This window comes from Sabethes cyaneus, chromosome 2, assembly GCF_943734655.1.
Source record: "Sabethes cyaneus chromosome 2, idSabCyanKW18_F2, whole genome shotgun sequence".
Lineage (NCBI taxonomy): Eukaryota > Metazoa > Arthropoda > Insecta > Diptera > Culicidae > Sabethes > Sabethes cyaneus.
Window position 1 is genome coordinate 180,517,175 of NC_071354.1, and position 7,192 is coordinate 180,524,366.

Here is a 7,192-nt window from a genome sequence, read left to right on the forward strand (position 1 = left end):
CTGCGAAGTCTGACGACAAAAACTAGAAGGTCAAGTTCCGAAAGCGGAATGTAGAACCTAGGCTTTGCTTTGCTTTACCACCCGCGTTTCATTCGGTATTACCGCGGAATCAACGGAGCAAATTTTCCTTAAATCTTACGTTTATTGAGCCTTCTACAAAAGTGCTTCGGCGCCCTTCCCTGGTCGTTGAAAAAACACCCAACTCTTTCGTACCCTTGGCGATCAGCTGCTTACGCTGCCGTTTGGGCCACGAAATCTTTAGAGTGGATCCTCCGTTGAGATTCATCCACAAATTTTCTATTGGACGTGTTGACCGTCTTTGTTACGACGTTTATCTTAAGTCGGTCCATCTCCTCCAGTGATCTCTTAGCATAATGTGCCGAAGTCAGGTTCGGCCATAAGACCACATCCTCCTTCATGATACTCCGTACTGATATATATTCTCGTTCACCGCAAGCCCCGCAGGAAAGAACCCTTCTCAGTGATCGTCAGTCACAGAAGGACCTTCTTTATGAACTATAGGCACAGACAAACAGACGAGACACTCGCGATAATTCCATCGTCCAATCAAAAACCACTCATTTCTCAAAAAAGCATGTTTCGCGACATGGTCACACCGCGGCGTGCATGCAGCTAGCTAAATCAAGTCAGAATATAACGTTATAACGTATACCCACTTTACCTTCTCTACCAAGGAGGTAAGCACTGACGTTACCCACACCTATAGCACTGACGAACTGACATGATACTTAGAAGGAAATCCTTTAAAAACCACCGTCTTGCACATTTTGCTTGCACATTAGCACCCTCTGTTATGCATGTTGCGGAGTAGCTTGCATTTACAGGGTTTTATGCTGTAGGGTTTTGTACATTTGAATGGTTTTATACTGAAAACTCAAAGCACCACTTGCACGCCGCGGTGTGGCCATGTTGCGAAACATGCTTTTTTGAAAAATGAGTGGTTTTTGATTGGACGATGGAATTATCGCGAGTGTCTCGTCTGTTTGTCTGTGGATAAAGCATATAGAGCATAAGGTAGAGCAGGGATGGTTCCTCCTCAGAAGAAAAAAAGAGAAGAGAAAAATTCAAACTGTGCTCAGTCTTCAACGCGATTTATTCTGCTCCGATTAATTTTAACTTTTCTCTTTCTTGCGGAACGCAGTTGTATGAGCAACCGCACACTGTGCTACTCATTGAGGAGAATGTTAATACACTTTGAATACGTTGATGCGATGCGCTGACGTATGACAACTACGGGTAGTTTCAACATGGGTAGTGCGTTGAGAAAAAACGACGATTGTCAGTAGCGGTCATTTCCATCAAAAAAATATTAATCCATTAATGCAGTTGAATCATGATTCTTACATTTAGTATATTCAGTTGAGTTTGGCTGCCCGTGAACGCAACTGCATCATATCCCAATAGAAAATTTTGACAGATGCTGTTTTACGCATCTATCGACGAAATAGGATGCCGAAGAAATCAACCTATTAATCAACCGACTTCGTCGGATCGCGTTGGGTGGTTGTCTCCGTCACCCGACGCATTGGTATATTTAATCTGTTACCGGCGGGTAACGATTAAATCAGATGATGATCGGTTTACTCTGTACAGAATGATGTTTTGACAGCTAAGTCTGATTGATTTTTGAACAAGGCCAGTTTACTTCTAATTTACTTATTCTTTATTTGAATAGCTAGGTAAGTATCCTTTACATAAAAAGACAGCTGCATTGAATTTGTAACTTATTATCGCTATTTTAGTTGGAATTTCGCACTGAAAATTATCGTGCGACTATTTTTTCCTATAGGATAGTGGAGCCACACAACGGAGATAGAGGTTAGGTCCAGTAACAAGCTGCTCTTGACTCGGTTTATATCTTCCTTAAAGGAACTCCGTCCGGATCTGCGTCGCCGTCAATGAGGCATGGAATCGAAAAGGTCCTGCGACAAGTTCATCTCCTTTGTCACGATGGGAACGGATTGGTTCTGCGGAGGAAATTGATCGATTGGCTTCATGAAGGATGAGCAGGTTAGTGAAATTAAACTATAGGAGTCAATATAAGTGTTCGTGTATGTTCCGCAGAAGAGAGAAATTTCTTCAATGAACAGCTTTTTTCGATTCCAATTAAATACCTTCTGATCGTTACAGGTTGTCATCGCGCCGACGTCGCTCGTGCTATTTCAAGCAGTCTTCTTCGTTCAACTCGGTCTTGGGCCGCTGGTCGCCAATTCTCAGAAGTCGAAAGTCGCTTTTAAACTGGTCGAGCGATACCGCACGGTGGGCATCTCTGTTCCTGAGGCAGGAGGAGTTGTTGAAGAGGGCCACTTTCAGGGCATTATTAGGAGCATTTTTATTAGAATTAGGTTTGGTTCTATAGACTTCAATATAATGCTCAAATTGATCCACCTATTTTGTCTGTATTGATAAATTTTATGTCCCGAATAATCGACCTATTTCGTATGGTTCCGTAGGTTACAAAATTTCCTCCATCGATTAATCCACCTATTTCGTATGATTTACGTATTTCGTCATCTGATTCCTCCACCGATTTGATCGGCTTTGGTAAGCAAGTTAACTACATACACCAATTAATCCACCTATTTCGTCGGTATATTGACAAATTTTATCTCCCGATTAATCAACCTATTTCGTTTGGTTCCATCAGACACCTTTATTTCATCACCCGACTAAACAGCCAATTTAGTCGGTTTTTGTCGATCGATTAAACATACCGACGAATCGGTAGATCGCCCTGTTAAACTCCCATAAGCGTCGTTGCAACAATCGACCGATTCGTCGGGTCCAAAATCGGGCGATTCAGCCGACGCGAACCTACTAAATCGGGGGAAAAGTAGGGGGGATTTTTTATCGGGATGGTTAGGCATGTCACAACGGCAACAATGCGAAAAATGCTATTTAGATATGACAACATTTGAATTCCCATGCATTTGCTTCTTCAAAGATTAAAAATTTAACGATTTTTGATTGTCTTGACGCCTCGAGTCTATCCAGCTTTTTACGAGCCATAATGGCGGACGTGTTCGTAATATTTGAACAGTATTTTTGACATTTCCCCAATACATCGCACGTTTTCTTTCCGCGCGTTCACGGTAAAACTAAAGGAATGCACGGAAAGAAAACGTGCGATGTATTAGGGAAATGTCAAAAATGCTGTTTAAATATTACGAACACGTTCGCCATTATGGCTCGTAAAAAGCTGGATAGTTGCTGTACGCGCACCGGTTGTTTTGTTTTCACGTTTACTGCTGTAGCTACCGAGAGGACCGGGAGCAAAACCGAAAGTTGCTCATTTAAAGAGCGCATTAAGAAGTTTTCCTGCGCGTCAGTTTTTCTCATTGTGTTTGGTCTGTTTCTCATTGTGTGGATTTATTTCTCATTTCTGAAAACAGTTCTGCTCATTGCAGCGGGGTGCTATCCTTATCTTAACGAACGGTGTTTGACAGTCGACTTAACGAAGGGCGCTATTTGCAAGAAATGCAGGAAATAGCGCCCGTCTGACAGGTAAATTTGCTGCCAACCTTGTCGAGATGTGCTGAGGATGTTGGCAACAAAAACATGGCACCCATCGCAAGCCCCTGGCTCATTGTGTTGAACAAAAAAAGTTACACTTTTTGAACAATGAATGAGGAAATAACAAGCCTGAGGTAGAGCATAAATCGAAAAATTTCTCTTGATGTTTTCCAAGAATATAGGTGATCTCGAGTTTTTTAAAGATTTATTTATTTCATGAGTCCATTAACTGTGCCCGCGTACAAAAGTTTATGAAGTTTTGAGATTTTTCGATCCAGATCTATGCGATAATGTTGATAGATAATAGCTAAATAGTTGAATTAAAACAAAATTTTCATGTTTCTCACCAATTTTCCTTTTGCTAAAAAAAAGTCAGCGGTTTGGTTAGCGGCACATGAATTTAGCGGAAGCTAACAAAAGCGCTAACGGTTTTAGAAATTAGCAAAAAAGCTAACCGCTAACCAAAATGTTAGCTGAGCTAATTAGCTGTTAGCGGATTAGCGGAATTGTGCCCACCTCTGGCTAGCTGTCACTACTCTAAAGTGATGCTAGAGTGGTAAGCAACTAATGATGTTGATTTCGTGCCAAAAGAAAAGAACCCAAATTGTCCGGAGTTTCGATCCATTGCAAAATTCTCGTTCGCTCCTTTCCTCAAGGTGTATCCGATCCATACTTCCACCTACGTTTACGAATTTCTGTTGCTATCGGCCGTTGATGACATCGACGATGAAGTTCCTCCTCGGATATCCAGTTGGCAGGCCACCAGGCACGGATGATATATCGCAGGCACCGGTTAATGAATACCTGCAGTTTTTATGTTGTCTCCGCTGAGACACACCACATTTCGCAGGCATACAGCAGTACGGATTTAACGTCGGAATTGAAGATTCGGGTTTTCGTACGTTATTAGCTTTTAACTAGTCAGCGGATATATTGGGTAAAGGTAGCGGCAGAAGATTTAAACGATATTAGCTGACACCTCCCTTCACCAAACCTGCAGCCTACCTTGAATGAGGAGGTTAAACCCGATTCACTTACGGATGACTATCCAAGAAAAATGTCGCAAAGTGGAATCGCACAACGAAGAACAACTCAAAAGCGACAGTGAAACTGATAACTGAACCAAAACCAGATCAGACCGAGGCCTGGCGACTAGCTTTATGAGTCCGAGTTTCGACTAATAGAAGTGGTGGAAATCTTTGGATGTGTGAACTGTACTTGAATTTAAAGGTACCTTGTACATTCTCCTACATGCTAAGTTTTATTACAAATTGTACATGGTGGGTTAGTTATGGCTTCTTGGTTTTACTTGCGGTTTCGTGGGTACTCGTGGTGGGTATGGGTATTCACAGCTGCATAAGGTCCGTCCAGCAGATGACGACACTGACGGCTCGACTCGATGACGTTCACTTGGCGAGCGTATGTATTGGGAGGAGTAGACGCTGGTCGCGGTTAAATTTCAGGAACCGAAAGACCCGCCACAGTTTACAGCATGGGCCGTATGCACCAACCCACAATCAACGGTGGCTATGACTATCACTGATGAACTCAGCAGGTGCCGGACCTACCGACGAAGAGTTTGGAACCGTCGTGGATGAATATCTCGGCAGGTGCCGAATCTACCGCCGAGCGATGTATACACGTCGTGACAGTGGATGAATATCTCAGCAGGTGCCGGATCTAGCGCCGAGCGATATATAAACGTCGTGACGGTTGAGGAAAAGTTCAGCAATAGCCGGGCTTAGCGATGCACACCCCAGCAGATGAATGTACCGCCAGTCGTCCTATCGGTCACGGTGCACAGGCAGCAGCCCGGTTCTAAACGGATGAGTTGATTTACTCTCGGCTACAAACAGGGGCGGACTGGGAGCCAAAGGGCCCACCGGGCCTTTGAGATTAGGGGCCCCGTGCAACTTGACTCGACTCAGTCACTGTCGAGTGTCGAGTATCGGGAGACCGGGCAGCATAGCGGCTCGATGCTCGAAACAAAACAATCTCAGTCGTTATTAGGACCGAGTTACTAACTTTTAGCGTGTGCGGAATATTAGCGGTTCACGGTACTTTAATTTGGACGCATTTTTCTTCAACCCAATCTTCGCTACTTTGAGTTTTAGTTTTTTCAGCCACCACCACAGATGTTGTTCTATCGACAATATCCATTTCATTGGCAAAGCAGACGAACTAACTAGATTTGCTGAAGATTGTGCCTGTGTGTGCTCTGTCGCGACTTCCATTCTCCCACTTCAGGAGCAAGTCACGCACGCGACCTATATCGGCTAATATATCCAACAGACTGAATCGCTAATTGAGAATGAGTATTTGTTTCCCTTATAGAATGTCTCTTACTCCCTTACTCAACAATTTTCGATGTCGCGCTATCTCAGTCTGACTCAGCTTAGGTCCCTGATACTGCGCGAACGCTCTCAACCTAATCTAAAATTTCTAGTAGTCTAATTGTACACTCTAAATTGTGGTCAATCATATTTTAATTTTATCATACTGACTTTTTACCAGTTCATGCCGTATCTACTACATTATCCCCCTTCTCTACTCTGCTGAAGCTGGTTATAACTGTTTTAAAGTAAATTAATTTGTACTGCTGCAACTTCGGAAAAAATATTTACTGCAGACATTTTATCACAGGAAAATCTCTTCCAATTTGTTATAACTCTTCCTTCAAATTAATATTTTCTAAGACATTTCCACTCGGGCACTAAACATACTATATTCGAAAAGAATAGTTTCGATACATTATTTAAATTCATTGTTTGCAATTTTAAACGCGTCAAATCCTTACAGCTTCTAGCCGCTGGATCGGATTACCATCAATATTTTAACGAATAATATTTGACAGTTTACTAGTCGAAAAACACTATTTTGAACCACCGGTATGACAACTGGTAGAAAACTCACCAACCTAATTATGCTTTTTTTGTTGTTCAACTGTATGTGAAAATTTTCAGTCTCCCTACACTGCTCTCGATTTCATGGTGAAAAACATGGCAGCTTTACTACCCTTTGCATGACATACATAGGGCAACTGAATAGTAAATGAATCAATAAGTACTCAACCTTGCATTGCGTATCGATGCGCAAATGATTCACCTCCTTTTTACTGATATAATGAGTTAATCTCTGACTATCGCACCCCGATGTCAGTACAATCTTAATTTACAAAAAAAGAAATCGGTAACACGACCTCCAACGACCTGCTGCAACTAGCAACACAAACTCCACGCTTTAGGGTTTGACGACACGCTTGATCGTGATTGGTTTATTTTCGATTCCACTCACGTCATGATGAAATTTCTTCATTGCACTAACTTCACCTTACCAATATCGCCACACTTGTATACACCTGGGTGGCAACTTCCACTAATACCTATTACAAGGCACGGGGAGCACAACCTCACTTCTTTGACGTCTATCAGTGGCTTGTTTACATGGACTTAGAACATGGGTTAACATGTTGAAACTGAATATTGCTTAAAAGCCTTAATGGCAGTCAGAAAAGCACAAAAACTGCCATTCCGAGTAGTTTGGAGGGCGACACTGCTGAATAATACGCTTTTAAAACGTTTAACTCCAATTTATGCATATCGCGTTCGCCTAACAAATAGTAAACAAACCACGAGTGGATGTCAGATGGGTGAATTGC